Below are 15,428 nucleotides of genomic sequence, written 5' to 3'. Positions count from 1 at the left end.
ATACTATTCAGCCATTAAAAAAATGAAATCCTGTCATTAACAGCAACATGGATGGAACTGGAGGACATTATGCTACGTGAAATCAAGCCAAGAATCAAAAGTTAAACACCCAATATTCTCACTGATATGTGGAAGCTAAAAAAAAGTTTATGTCAGCTGGGCGCAGTGGCTCACGCCTATAATCCCAGCACTTTGGGAGGCCGAGGCGGGCTGATCACCTGAGGTAAGGAGTTCAAGACCAGCCTGACCAACATGGTGAAACTCCATCTCTACTAAAAAATACAAAAATTGATGGGTGTTGTGGTGGGTGCCCGTAATCCCAGCTACTCTGAAGGCTGACGCAGGAGAATCACTTAAACCCGGGAGACAGAGGTCGCAGTGAGCCAAGACCACACCACTGCACTCCAGCAAGAGCGAAACTCCATTTAAACAAAAAAAAGTTGATCTCATAGAAGTAGAAAGTAGGACAGAGTATACTAGGGGTTGGGAAGAGTGGGAGGAAGAGTGGGATAGGAAGAGATTTGTTAAAGGATACAAAATTACAACAAGACTGGAGGGCAAAGTTCTAGTGTTCTATATACCACTGTAGGATGACTACAATTAGCAGTAATACATAGTTTTAAAGATCTAGGAGGAGGAAACTGAATGTTCTCAACACAAAGAAATGATAAATGTTTGAGATGCATATACTAATCACCCTGATATGATCACTACACATTACATGTATTGCAACATCACTATGTACCCTGTAACTATGTACAATTATGGGTCAATTAAAAAAATAAAAATCAATAAATAAAACATTTTAAGTGGTAATTGAAGAAAAAAGAGGACAAATTCAGTGGTGCTATTTTCCTTCAACAAAGTATATGGCTTGTTTATGTTTGCTGGAATATTTAAATAGTGAATGCAAAGATGGTCTCTGGTTGTATTTTTTCTAAAGGGAGACAAATGGTTATTCCCTAAAATGCCTAAAACTGGCTTCCTTGCCAATTTCCAAAGTATGGTCTTCAAATACATTCATTTGGGAAGGGATAAAAAGACTTTTTTTTTTACAACCTCAAGCGTTGTGAAATTATAGGAGCATCATACACAACAAATTATTTAGTTTAAAAATGATCTAAAGGGGAAATACAGCAGCTAAGAGATTATGTAACGTGGGGGAGGGGGAGGTAAGGGAAAGCTTCTCCAAATGAGTTGCTTAAGCGAAGATCTTAAGTGGATGAATTAGCTCAGAAAAGTGAAGTTAAAAGCATCATACACATCCTATGTGTAAGTTCTGAGATGGGTATGTGTTGTAGTGTTCTAGGACCAGACGGCAGGTCCTGCCAGTCTCCTCTATTGTGATGAGAAGGCAGGAGAAGCTAAGTGCCAAGGCTAGTAGTTTTGGCAGAGCAGGCTGAGGTGGTTCCTATCTAATGATTTCTATTTTCTCTGTAGCTAGGTGGTCGGGTAATTTGCTAAAGCGTACAGGGGAAGGTGTTAAGGATAGCTAGAGGCTCGCAGAAACTCAGCATGATACACCTGAGATTGCTAGTATAAAAAAATACAATTGATTTTTATATAGTGCTGCTCTATCCTGCGACCCTGATAAACTTACTATTAGCTCTAAGAGCTTTAATATTGATTCTTTGGCGTGTTCTACATAGGTCATCATCCTGTGCATAAACAAAGACAGCTTTATTTCTCCCTTTTAAATGTGGAGGTCTCATTTCTTTTTCTTCCCTTTTCGCATTGGCTAGACCTTCCAGCACAATGTTGAAGACAAGTAGTGAGAAGGGACAGCCTTGCCTAGTTCCTGATCTTAGGGGCAAAGCATTCAATCTTTCATCATTAAGAATATTGGCAACTGGCTTTATGTACTTACTGCCTTTTATTGCCTAGTCTTAGAAGTCTCATAGCGTCTCTACCGCACAGGTTCTATGAGTTGAGGCAGCCACAAAGTTACAAGGGGAGGGACAAAGGCTCCACTTTTGAATAGGGAATGATAAGGTTCTGGATGAGCATGTGAGACCAGAAATAGACTTTTCAATTTTGAAAATACAAATGCTACAGCATCTTAATGATGTATCTCCTCATATGGCATATTCTCCCTTTTCCTGCTTTACCTAGGGGAATTCTATCCATGCTTCTCATATCCTCTGTGAAATATCTGATTATTCCAGCCCTCATTGATCTCTCTGCTGAAATGTTATCAGACTTTAGTCTATTACTGAAACTCTTACACTATTATCATGAATTTTGTTAATGGAATAATAGTATGTTTTATTCACCATTATATTCCCAAGGCCTAACACAGTACCTGTTACATAGGGTAAATCAAATAAAAATTTAAAGAAATGTATGGATTATAACTCATTTCATTATGTAAGAGTCTGTACTGATTGACGTATTTAGGAATCTATCTAACATCTGTGCCAGGCACTGTGCTACGTATTTAGGAATCTATCTAACATCTGTGCCAGGCACTGTGCTAGGCTGGGAATACGATGTCAAGTAAGACAGACCCTGATGCTGTTAACAGAACTGCGGATAGGGTAGGCACAGTGTCTTTGTGTACTTGGGGGTGAGGTGGGGGCAGAGCATCTGCAGTGCATATAGAGTTCTTTACCTGAGATGCCTCTGGTACTTCTTAGAATGTTCAAGAAACAAGGAATATTATGGGTCTTGTGGTCAGGTGAGAGGTCTGATCTGGAGATACAGGTATGAAAATCAGTGTTCAGGGAACAGATCAATCACTGATGTGGAGAAGATCATCAAGGAAGAAGAATCAAAGATATGTGAAAAAGTATATTCACTATAGCATTATTTATAAAAGTGAAAAAATTATACACAAATGTTCTACCACTAGGGAATCAACTAAATAAATTATGGCATATTAATAAAATAGTGTTGTGCAGTCACAAAAATAGTATTTTAGAAAAAATATTTATTGACAAGGAAAATAACTCATGATCTATTATACAGAAAAAGTAAGGGTATAAAAACAGCATATAAAGCATGGTCTCAAATTTGTCAAAAGAAATGTGCTAATGTTGGTTATTTCTGAATGGTGGTGACAATCTGGTTGACTTTATTTTCTGCTCTATACTTTGTAACGTCTTAGTTTCTAACATGAACATAGGTTTTATTACAAAAAAGTGTTATTTCTTAATCTAAAATACGTAGCTGCTAATGTTTACCTGATGAGTGTGGTTAAGATCTGAACACAGATTTTGTGGATAGAAGGTTTTAATCTTTTAAAATTTTAGACTTTTAATTTAGAATTACTGATTTTAACCTATAGTAGCTACAGGTCTTCTCACATTCTCTAATTTAATCATGCCAACAACACTATATGGTAGACACTATTATTTTATAGATCTGGAAACAGGTCAGGTCAGGTAGTTTACCCAAGGTTACAACGGCGCTAGTGAAGCTGTGGAAAGAGGACCAGGTCCTGTTTGACTCCAATATGCCACCCTTTACCACAATTGACACCCGGCATCCCAAGACACCTTCACATAGGTTATATTTCTCAAACTTGTTTGACCAAAACAATCACTTGGAGGGTGCTTGCTAAGCATACAGGAATCTAAGAGAGATAAGTAGATAGAAAGTGGGGGTGTTATACAAGGATTCTATCACCGTATCTCAGACTTTCTGAATAAAAATTTCCCAGGGTGGGGGAGGAGAGAAGACAAGCTTGAGATTTTTTTTTTTTCTCTTGAGACAGAGTCTCGCTCTGTGGCCCAGGCTGGAGTGCCGTGGCACGATCTTGGCTCACTGCAATCTCCGCCTCCTGGGTTACACCATTCTCCTGCCTCAGTCTCCTGAGTAGCTGGGACTACAGGCGCCCATCATCACGTCTGGCTAATTTTTTTTTTTTTGTATTTTTAGTAGAGACGGGGTTTCACCGTCAGGATGGTCTCGATCTCCTGACCTCGTGATCCACTCACCTCGGCTTCCCAAAGTGCTGGGATTACAGGCGTGGGCCACTGCGCCCTGCCGACAAGCATGAGAGTTTTTAAACAAGGGCCCTAAGTGAATTTACTGTCAGGCAAGTCCGTGAAATTCTATTATCACATTAGATAACTGATACTCAGTTTTAGGGAGCAGTAATCAATCTCAGAGAGATTAAGAGATGAGCCCCAAATCAGATTAAGCTACAGTACATGGTGGCAAAGACAAAAACTACCTAGTTCAACTGCAATTGATTTTCAAATTTAAGACTCATTTGTGGAATTTCAAAGTCCAAGATAAATTTGCAAAGATACGGGGTCACATGAGCAACTCTGGCACGTGCACCATAATACATTCTATGGTCACCCTAATCATAACCCTTTCAGAGTAAGCAACTGGTTAATCTGAATTTGGGGGTCTGAGTTGGCTGTTCATTCGTCTGTTTATTATTTACGTATTTATTTGCAAAAAAATCTCATGTTGTAAGTTAAATAAGGGCATACCATATACTGGTATAAGGAACAGTCAAAACCGGCATAGGGCAAAACTGCTGCGGCATCTTCCTCAAGGCCTGATTTCTCTCTTCCCAGTTCAGCAACTGTGCAGCTGAACATGCTGGAGAAATAGAACCACAATTATGCAGAACAAACTTACTTCAACTTTAGAATAATAACCTCAAGTGGGACTTTAATAGTGGCATCTGTTCTGTGACCCATTTTTGCTTACACTTGACCAGTTATGAAGACGTTAAGTTTAAGCTGTGACCTCGGGCTCGTGGACGTGTGAAAAAAACCTTCAGGGAATTTAAGCTAAAATCATGGTCTAACAGGTGGTAGAATCGATATTTTTAAAGGGTAGGGGTAGCACCATTTTAGTTTTCCCTTAAATATTATTACTGAAAATGACTGTAAGGTCTAGCTGCACACACAGGAGCTACAAATATCTGCTTGCTTTAACTTAGTAAAGACTTCAGGCAAAATCCACTCTATCATCTCATTCCAGATACTTTCGGTATTCCAAAGCTACATAAATTTATTAATATTCAGTTTTCAGTTTCAACTTAGGCTGAATTACACTTGAAAATACTTACTGCCAGGTATGGTGGCTCACACCTATAATCCAGTGCTTTGGGAGGCCAAGACGGGAGGATCACTTGAAGTCAGGAGTTCAAGAGCAGCCTGGGCAACCAAGCAAAACCTCTGTCTCCACAAAAATTAAAAAATTAGCTGAGCACAGTGGCATGTGCCTGTAGTCCCAGCTACTTTGGAGACTGAGACGGGGGAGTTGCTTGAACCCAGGAGGTTGAGGCTGCAGGGAGCTATGATCGCACTATTGCGCCCCAGCCTGGACCATGGAGCAAGACCCTATCTCTTAAACAAAACAAAGCAAAATAAACAACAACACTTTGAGGTAGGTACTATTAGCATTCCCATTTTACTGATGAGGAAACCAAGGCTAAGAGCTTACACAACCTTGCCCACAGACACAATACTACTAAGTGGTGGAGCCAGTACTCAAACTCACTTTCTGTCCTATTCTAGGACCTGTACTCTCAACTACACGATAATGCCCATTCTTCTTTTGTTCTTCACTTATGTGTGTGGACTCCAACTATCCTTTCATCTCATTGGGCCCTACAATCTATTTGAATCTATGACCTTTTCACTATTTCTCACCTCCTCATTCATGTCCTAACACGCCACCTGGCTCAGCTTCCACAGTCAACCATCAGACCTGTTCCCTTGTGCACACATTGACTCCCTTGCTTCTCTTTCACTTTGTCGTATGCTCTTGGCTAATCCCGATGCTGGCTAGATCCGACTCTCTGCCTATTCCATACCAGCACTTTTACAGTTGAACACAGTGGAGAAAAAGAACCACAATCATGCTAAACAGACTTATATTTTTTTAATACCTTTTAAAAAATATATGGAATGCTTCACGAATTTACGTGTCATCCTTGCACAGGGGCCATGCTAATCATCTCTTATTTTTCCAATTTTGGCATACGTGCTGCCAAAGCAAGCATATAAATAGACTTAACTTCAAAATTAATAACCTCAAGTGGGGACTTTAATAAGGCGACTGCCGATCATATAGTACTTCTCAATTCATCAACTCTCACTCTTTTATAAGGCTATTTCTGCAAACCTCAATACCTTCCCCCCTCTTCACTCTCAGCTGATGACCTGGCTTCCTAATTCACTGAGAAAAAAAGAAAGAAAGATGATAAACAACTTGACCAGCTCCCATTAGCTGTCATGTGGTGTGTGTGCCTTTTCTCCCACCATTACGAAGGAACTCTGTGCTCCTACCTAATCCAAGCTTCCACTGTGCTCTCACACTCTTTTCCCTCTCGTCTTCACAAGGACTTTGTTTTAGAAATTGTTCCTTCTTCCTGCACTGCCCAGTTTTCCTGTCTCATCTACCAACACACATTGAAAGATCCTCTTAATCGCATTTCCGCCTCCGTCTACTGCTTCATCTCTCTCTTTCTCTTTATGGCAAGCCACTCTGGGGTTTATTTTTTGTTTTTCCCATTTTTTTCCTAAACTCACTCTAGTCAGGTTTTCGTGTTTACAACAATGCACCAAAACTGTTCTTATAAAGGTCACCAGTAACCCACATATTGCCAAATCCAATGGTCAATTCTTAGTCCTCATCTGACTTGACTTCTCAACAGCATCTTTCTTTTTTTTTTTTTTTTTTTTTTTGAGACGGAGTCTAGCTCTGTTGCCCAGGCTGGAGTGCAATGGCCGGATCTCAGCTCACTGCAAGCCCCACCTCCCGGGTTCACGCCATTCTCCTGCCTCAGCCTCCTGAGTAGCTGCGAGTACAGGCGCCCGCCACCTCGCCCGGCTAATTTTTTTTGTATTTTAGTAGAGACGGGGTTTCACCGTGTTAGCCAGGATGGTCTCGATCTCCTGAACTCGTGATCCGCCCGTCTCGGCCTCCCAAAGTGCTGGGATTACAGGCTTGAGCCACCGCGCCCGGCCTCAACAGCATCTTTCATAGTTGATTACTCCGTCCTTGAAATGCTTTCTTTTTTTTTTTTTTTTCTCAGCTCACTGCAAGCTCCGCCTCCTGGGTTCACACCATTCTCCTGCCTCAGCCTCCCGAGTAGCCGGGACCACAGGCACCGCCACCATGCCTGGCTACTTTTTTGTATTTTTAGTAGAGACGGGGTTTCACTGTGTTAGCCAGGATGGTCTCGAACTCCTGACCTCGTGATCCACCCACCTCGGCCTCCCAAAGTGCTGGGATTACAGGCGTGAGCCACCGCGCCCGGCTGAAATGCTTTCTTTACTTAAATTTCACAACACTCTGCTTTCCTGGTTTTCTTCCTACCTTTTAGCTGGTCCTTCTCTGGTTTTCCTCATCTCTCCACCTCCAAGCATTGGTATAACTCACCGCTCCGTCCTTTGACTTATCTTTTCTACCTAAACTCATTTTTGAGATCTCATCAAGTATTTTAGCTTTAAATAGCACGTATATATTGAAGATTCTTAAATTTACATCTCTAATGTCTAGGGAGTTTTCAGGATAGTGAAGACATGAGACTATTTGGAAGTTTTAAAGAATGAGACAGTGGAGAGAAAAAGTGATGGAACTAGAGGAGGGGGCGGAGGAATCAGCCTTAGCAGGGCAAGAGCACTACTTCCAGTTTAAATGGCCAGAAAGCATGTAGACAACTTCTCGGGCAGGAAGGGGTGATCTGAAGAACTCCCTAGCTTATGGCCTTAATTTGCTCAGTTAAAAATAGGAGAAATAATACTATAAATGTGAAAAAAGGATGTGATAAAAAGTCTGAAAAAAGAAGCAAGAGTTGAGAAGAGCTGACGAAGGAAATAGGAGAAAGCTAATTCATGTGTAAAATGATTTGAAAACTCTAGGTGAAGGTGAAGACTATGAAATTAGTGGCTCCGGTCTACACAATCACATGATTTTCTCCCAAAGTTGATAGCAGGCTAAGTCCGACAAGAACAACAAAGGGGAAAGATATTTGCAAGTAGTTATTAAACAGTGACAAAATGACAAACCTGTAGCTACAGGGGAGGAAAAATACCCAGGAATAGTGGAGAGCTTGGGAATAATGGGATAGTTGAGACTAGAAGCTTTTATTAAATCTGAGAACGGGTACATTGGGTATTAGAAAATGGGCAGGGTGGGGACAACAGCAAGTTGTTGCCAGAGAATGGGATTCTGCAATTTGAGATTTTAAAACTGGAGCAATTCCAGGTAATGGACATGGGAAGTGAGTAAGAATGAAGGCCACTGGAAATGAGAACTAAAGAACTATAAGGCTAAAGAAATTCAGCAGAAAAGAATATAAGAAGGGAAATGGCATTCTGGCTAGATAAGCTGGGTCTCAAAGCAGCACATTTGATGGTTTTTGGAGTGCACAATGGAGGACTGAGGATGACACCGGTTTCCCTCAAGCCTACCATGGAACCAGGAAGAATGAGTGTCTACTTGAAAGGAGCATGGGGAGATGGTTTACATAAGCCTCATTAACTACTATTAATAAAGTATATTATTTGCAAAAAATCCAAAAAGATAAATACCAGGTAGAAATCAGTTTAGGATCTAATAAATCTTAGACTGTTTTGTATCTTTCTGTTTCTTCATGGAGATCATGGGTCAGTGGGTTGGCCCTGTTTTTCCTTATTTTGCTGTTCATCATGATCGGTAGGAATGCAACCAAGATTATTCTTCTTCTTATCCAGGATGAAAAATGAAGATGAAGTACATCATATGCATAAAGGATGTATTATTTGGCCTGCAAAATTACTGAATTCTTGATTTAGCTAAATGCCTTCTGATAGTTTAATTGCATTCCAATGAATAATAAAAGTGGAAACATTATAATCTTTAATCATGGTTTACTTTAGTTCTTTGAATATATTTACAATGGCTATTCTGAAGTCTTTTTCTGGTCTATCTGATATCTGGTTGCAATCACAAGCAGTTTCTGTTACCTGCTTTTGTCCAGTAGGGTCATAGATTCCTGTTTCTTTGCATATTTCATAGTATTTTGTTATAAAAACTCACATTTCAGATAATACACTGTGGCAACTCTGAGTACTACTAACAATTCCCTGCTCCCCAGGGTTGTTATTGCTATTTGCTTATTTGCTCTTTGTTTAGTGCCAAGCTGGACTGTTTTAATGAAGACTATCGCCCCCAGGGTTAAGCCTCTGACATTGCTCCTCAGGGAGGCAGTTTGGGGTATGCCTTCAGTCACCCTGGGATGACAGTAATTTGGGCAGCACTCTCGTTTCCTTTTTCTTGACCATGCCAAGATGGTAAGCTCTACTAATTTGGGGTCCTTTGAAGGAATAATTTCCATGGTCAGTGTTTAATATTTGCGATGGCCCCGGGAGGGCTCCTTACAGCTGTCTCTTTCCCTAGGTGTCTTCCGCAGAGCAGCCAGCCTGCAGTTCAGCCTGTTATCTCAGTTGCATTTGTCAACGGCCTCCAAACTACCTTTCACCACAACCTCCGCTTGTTTCTGAGAGTGGCTCTTAGGCTTGAACTTCTCCGTTTTCTGTTGACGATGAAGTCAGTTTCCCTGGGAAGAGATAAGGAGCTATTTGTTTTCCCTGTTGCCCACACCCTCCACTTCTCACCCCACAAAATCTGTGGGCTGAGCTCTGGGGCTGGGAGTGGGACCAGTGGTGTAACTTCAGGTCTTCTTGACTTGCCTCTCTCAGTGTGGAACCTGTCTTACAAGTTGAGACAAGAGCAATCAGGGTCCCAGTATTCTTAGTAGCACAGAGCCCAAGGTGGAGCTTCCATTTCACAGGTGAGGGCTGGGTGGGAGAAGGGAGCTCCTACTTCTCAGCTGCACTCCCCAGAACTAGCCTCAGCAACAAGTAGCTGGGGGCAGGATGAGAAATGCTGATACCCTGTTTCTCTGGGAAGAAAGCCCTCTGAATGGGTACTGAGGAGAGAGGAAACACTCTGTTCTTGGCTGCACCAGTTTGAAATAAGTTTCCATTCAACAAACTGGGACAGGGTAGGGAGGGAGTTCTTAGTTCAAGCATCCTAGACTCTTACTTTTCTTACAGATTTTCTTAAAGAGATGTTTTTTAATGTACTGTATGACTCTAAGACCACTTCCAGAGACTTTGAAGGAAGGTCTTAAGATTTTTTACCAGTTTCAGTGGGAAGTGGGCCAATGGAGTTACTCATGCTGCCATGATGAAAGTCAATTGTTTAAGCTTATTCACTTTTACTCAGTAAAATTCCATTGTGTGAATATACTGTAGCACAGTTTATTTATCCAGTCTGTTATTAATGGAGAGTTGAGTTGTTTCCAGCTTTTTTTGCTAATATAACACTGACACTATAAGCATTCTTATACATATATCCCACTGCACAGGTGCAAATATTCCTGTTGCATATAGAGTATATACAGGAATGGGATTTGTGTATCAAAAGTTATGCTAATGTTTAACTTTATAAAACAGTTCTAAATTGTTTTCCAAAGTAGTAGTTTCTTTCTTTCTTTTTTTTTTTTTTGAGACAGTCTTGCTCTGTTGCCCAGGCTTAAGTGCAGTGGTGCGATCTTGGCTCATGGCAACCTTCTGGGTTCAAGCGATTCTCCTGCTTCAGCCTCCCGAGTAGCTGGGACTACAGATGCACGCCACCATACCTGGCTAATTTTTAGTAGAGACAGGGTTTCTCCATGTTGCCCAGGCTGGTCTTGAACTCCTGACCTCAGGTGATCCACCTGCCTTGGCCTCCCAAAGTGCTGGGATTACAGGGGTGAGCCACCGTGCCCAGACCAAAGTAGTAGTTTCGATTGGCATGTCCAACTAACAGGGTATAAAAATCTTAACTGATCTACATTCTCTTCTACCGCTGTCATTAACAAACTTAATTGTTGCTAATCTAATATGTACAAAATTATATCTTATTGTAGCCACTAACAAGGGTAAACATATTTATGTTCATTTTTCGTACACATTTCCTCTTCTGTGAATGCCTATTTATTACTTCTGTCCCTTTTTTAAAAAAAATTGTCTTTTTCTTATTGATTTGTAGTTTTCTACATATACTAAGTATTGTCTTCAATTTTGCAAGTTTTTGGCTTACCTTTTCAATTTCTCTAAGGCAAATCAATAGAAGTTCTAATTTTAATATGGTTGAATTTTATCAATCTTTTATGATAGTGCTTTTTGTGGCTTAAAGAAGATTTCTCTAACCTAAGGAGATGGATTTTAAAATTATCTTTGAAAAATGTTTGCTTGTTTTCCACATGCATATCTAACTGTACTAGTACCATTCGTTGAACAGTCCCTCTTTTTCCAATGATTTATAATGCCACCTCTCTCATACATGAAAGTTCCATTGCTGTTCTGGGCCCTTTATTCTGTTCCAATGGTCAGTTTGTCTCTCCCTATGCCAATGCCATTTGATTACTGAGGTTTTATAATAAAGCTCATTATTTGATAGAGTAACTTCCCCATTTTTTTTCCTTCTTTCAGAATGTCTTTGCTAGTTCAGGCCCGGTGTTTTTCCATATAATTTTTCAAATCAGCTTGTCAAAAAACATGAACACACACACACACGTGTGCATACATGTGTGAGCACACATTTACCTACCCCATTGGGATTATTGCAATTACACTGAATTTATAGATTAGGGGTTACGAACTAGGCCAACAGGCCCAATTATGCTTGTAGAAATATCTAAGTAGCAGAATGTTCTGTAAAAATTTGAGTGCCTGTAACAACATCTAGACTCTAGTTAGCTATATAGCTTATCCCACCGACTATATTACATTGATTCGATTCAAAACTATTCTTTCTCTGACTGGTCCTATAAGTTTTTACATTTTCCACTTGGTCATCTAAATCATTCTTGCCTAGGGTTTTCTTCTAGTACCAAATACTCTTCTGAAGATCCCAGCTTCACTTTCATTGGTTGAAACATTTTAAAATTTCTTCTCAGATTCCTTATTTGACCCATGTGTTATTTTAAAATGTATCATTTAATCTCCAAATATTTGGGGATGTTTCAGCTATCTTTCTGTTACTGATTTCTAGTTTAAGTCTACTGTGGTCTAAGACCATACTTTCTATGATTCCTATTCTTGTAAATGTTTTAAGTGTGTTTTATGACCCCAAATCTGGTCTATCTTGGTGAATGGTTCCAGGTTAGCTTCAGAATGTATATTCTGCTACCATTAGATGAAATATCCTATAAGTGTCAATTAGAGCCAGTTAATTGATGGTGCTATTCTATTCAGGTATATCCTTATTGGTTTTCCTTCTGCTGAATCTGTCAATCAAGGACAGAAGGCTCTTGAAATCTCCAAGTATAATAGCATCCAAGAGCACATCTGTTTCTCCTTGCAGTTCCATCAGTTTCTGCCTCATGTGCTTTGATGCCCTGTTGTTAGGTATACATACATTATAGATAGTTATGTCTTCCTGGAGTACTTACCCATTAAAAAAAATCATTATGCAATGCCTCTTTCTATTCCTGATAATTTCCCTCACTCTTAAATCCGGTTTATCTGAAACCAGTATAGCTACTCCAGCCTTCTTTTGATTAGTGTTAGCAATTATTCTATCTGTATCTTTACATTTAAAGTGGGTTTCTTATAAACAACATGCATAAAATACATATCTACAGTGACGATATATCTGGATTGATATCTACCATATCTAACTATTGCACTTGAGTTTTGTTTCATTTTTTTGTCTTCCACTCTTTTTTTGCCTTCTCTGGTTTTAGTTGAGTATTTTATATAACTTGATTTTCTCTCCTCTCTTAGAATGTCAATTATATTTATTAAAAATATTTTTTTTAGTGGTGGTCCTAAAGTTTGCAATATATATTTGCAACTAATTTAAGTGCGTGTTCAAATAACACTATACCACTTCATAGGTGGTACCAGTATCTTATAACAAAAGTATTCCCAATTCCTCCCTCCTGTCCCTTATACCATTGCTGTCATACATTTCACTTATCCATACAATTTGATCATCCAATATTGTGTTACTATTATTTTGATTAAACTGTTATCTATTATATCAATATTTTAAATGTGATTTAATTTTATATTCATGTATTCCTTTTCTAACTTAACTGTCTTCCTTTCTTCATGCCAAGTTCCTGATATATCATTTTTCTTCTTTTTGAAGAACATCTTTCTTCAAAGAAAGAAGAAATGTTTCTTTGAACATTTCTTGTAAATCAGATCTACCGGTGACAAATTCTCTCAAATTTGGTTTGTCTGAGAATGTATTTCTTTTTCACTTTTGAAGGATAATTTTCACTGGATCCAGAATTCTACATTGGTAAATTTTTCTTTCAAAATTTTAAATATTTTATCCACCCTCTTCTTGCTTAAAAAGAAATATGATACAATTCTTACCATTGTTTTTCTACAGATAAGGTGTTTTCCTTCTTTGGCTTCTGTCAAGATTTTTTTCTCTTTCTTTTGTTCTTTAAAATTTTTCTAGCTGGGTGCGGTGGCTCATGCCTGTAATCCCGGCACTTTGGGAGGCCGAGGAGGGCGGATCACAAGGTCAGGAGATTGAGACCATCCTGGCTAACACAGTGAAACCCTGTCTCTACTAAAAATAAAAAAATTAGCCAGCTGTGGTAGCGGGTGCCTGTAGTAGTCCCAGCTACTGGGAAGGCTGAGGCAGGACAATGGCGTGAACCCGGGAGGCGGAGCTTGCAGTGAGTTGAGATTGCTCCACTGCACTCCAGCCTGGGCGATAGAGTGAGACTTTGTCTCAAAAAAAAAAAAGAAAAAAAAAAAAAAGAAAAAAAAATTCCTGCAGTTTGAATATGATATACCTAGACATTTCTTGGTATTTATTCTGCTTGGTGTTTTCGTAAACTTCTTGAATCTATGGCTTGACATTTGTTAATAATTTTGGAAAATTCTCAGTCATTATTATTTCAAATGTTTCTTTTCCTCTTCTTTTTCTGGTATTCCTGTTACTTATATGTTATATCTTTTGTAATTGACTCACAGTTCTTGAATATTCTGTTTTTCTCAGTCTTTTTGTTCCTCTTTGCTTTTCAAGTTGGGAAGTTTCTACTGACATATTTTCAAGCTCACTGATTCTTCTCTCCGCCAGATCCATTACACTGATGGGCCCAACAAATGCTTTTTTTTTTTGAGTCAGGGTATTGCTCTGTCACCCAGGCTGGAGTGTAGTGGTGCAATCATAGTTTGCTGTAGCCTCAAACTCCTGGGCTCAAGTGATCCTCAGCCTCTGAAGTAGCCAGGACTACAGGTGTGTACCAACACACCTGGCTAATGTCAAACGCATTCTTCATTTTTTTTTTTTTGAGACAGAGTCTCGCTCTGTCGCCCAGACTGGAGTGCAGTGGCCGGATCTCAGCTCACTGCAAGCTCTGCCTCCCGGGTTTACGCCATTCTCCTGCCTCAGCCTCCTGAGTAGCTGGGACTACAGGCGCCCGCCACCTCGCCCAGCTATTTTTTTTTTTTTTTTTTTTTGTATTTTTTAGTAGAGACGGGGTTTCACCGTGTTAGCCAGGATGGTCTCGATCTCCTGACCTCGTGATCCATCCGTCTCGCCCTCCCAAAGTGCTGGGATTACAGGCTTGAGTCACCGCGCCTGGCCACATTCTTCATTTCTGTAACACTATTTTTGATTTTGAGCATTTCCTTTTGGTTTGTTCTAAGAATTTCTTTGCCTCTGCTTACATTACATTAAGTGCTGTACACTTTTTCCACTGGAGCCCTTAGCATATTAATGTTATTTTAAATTCCTGGTCTGATAATTCCAAATATCTGCTATATATAAATCTGATACTGATGTTTGCTTTGTCTTTCCAGATTGTGCTTTTTCTTTTTAACATGCCTTGTGACTTTCTGGTTCTAAGTCAGGCATGATGTATTTGGTAAAAGTTACTGAGGTAGACTGGCCTTTTATGTTTATCTGGGTAGGAATCGGTTGTGTTTACTGTTTGCTGTAGTTGTAGGTGACAGAGGCTAAAATTTCCTCTGGTGCCTTTTTTTTTTTTCTCTCCTGTTGTCTTTTCTCTCCTTAAATAAAATCTAAGAGGTAAGTTCTTTCAGTCCTGCCTTATTATTGTACAGGAGACTGCTGTCGATGTGGTGGTGAGGTGAAAAGGCAGGCAGGTCTCCTTAAATAAAATCTAAGAGGTAAGTTCTTTCAGTCCTGCCTTATTATTGTATAGGGGCCTGCTCTGTCCATGTGGTGGTGAGATGAAAAGGGAGGTAGGTATTGTACAGTCCTATGATCAGCTGTCAGTCTCTTAGTCAGACTGTGTGACTGTGAAGGGATGTGCCCTTCAAAAGCAGTTCTCAGTTTTTTTGTTTCTCTGCTCCCTTTGGTGAGACAAGAAGGCCAGAGGGGGCTAGATTTGGGGATTTCCATCTCCCTAGGTTGGCTGGGCTCCAGTAAAAAAGTTTGTTTTCTATGCAGGCGTTTCTTAAGGAGAATGAAATACTCTGGGAGTGTCT

The 15,428-nt window shown here is 39.8% G+C and overlaps 1 protein-coding gene and 1 non-coding gene across 5 annotated transcripts in view; both read right to left on the bottom strand.

Moving 5' to 3' along the window:
- The window catches only part of LOC105490270 (mitochondrial calcium uptake 2), a 107,758-nt gene that overhangs the window by 57,696 nt on the left and 34,634 nt on the right, over positions 1–15,428 (bottom strand). The gene's annotated exons all lie outside the window — the stretch shown is intronic.
- Positions 5,866–5,967, bottom strand: LOC112428101 (U6 spliceosomal RNA). The gene has a single exon (XR_003019996.2). It is a non-coding gene; the product is annotated as a U6 spliceosomal RNA (small nuclear RNA).

Source organism: Macaca nemestrina, chromosome 16 (assembly GCF_043159975.1).
Source record: "Macaca nemestrina isolate mMacNem1 chromosome 16, mMacNem.hap1, whole genome shotgun sequence".
Lineage (NCBI taxonomy): Eukaryota > Metazoa > Chordata > Mammalia > Primates > Cercopithecidae > Macaca > Macaca nemestrina.
The sequence above is the reverse complement of the archived record's forward strand: the minus strand, read 5'-3'. Positions and strand labels throughout refer to the sequence as shown.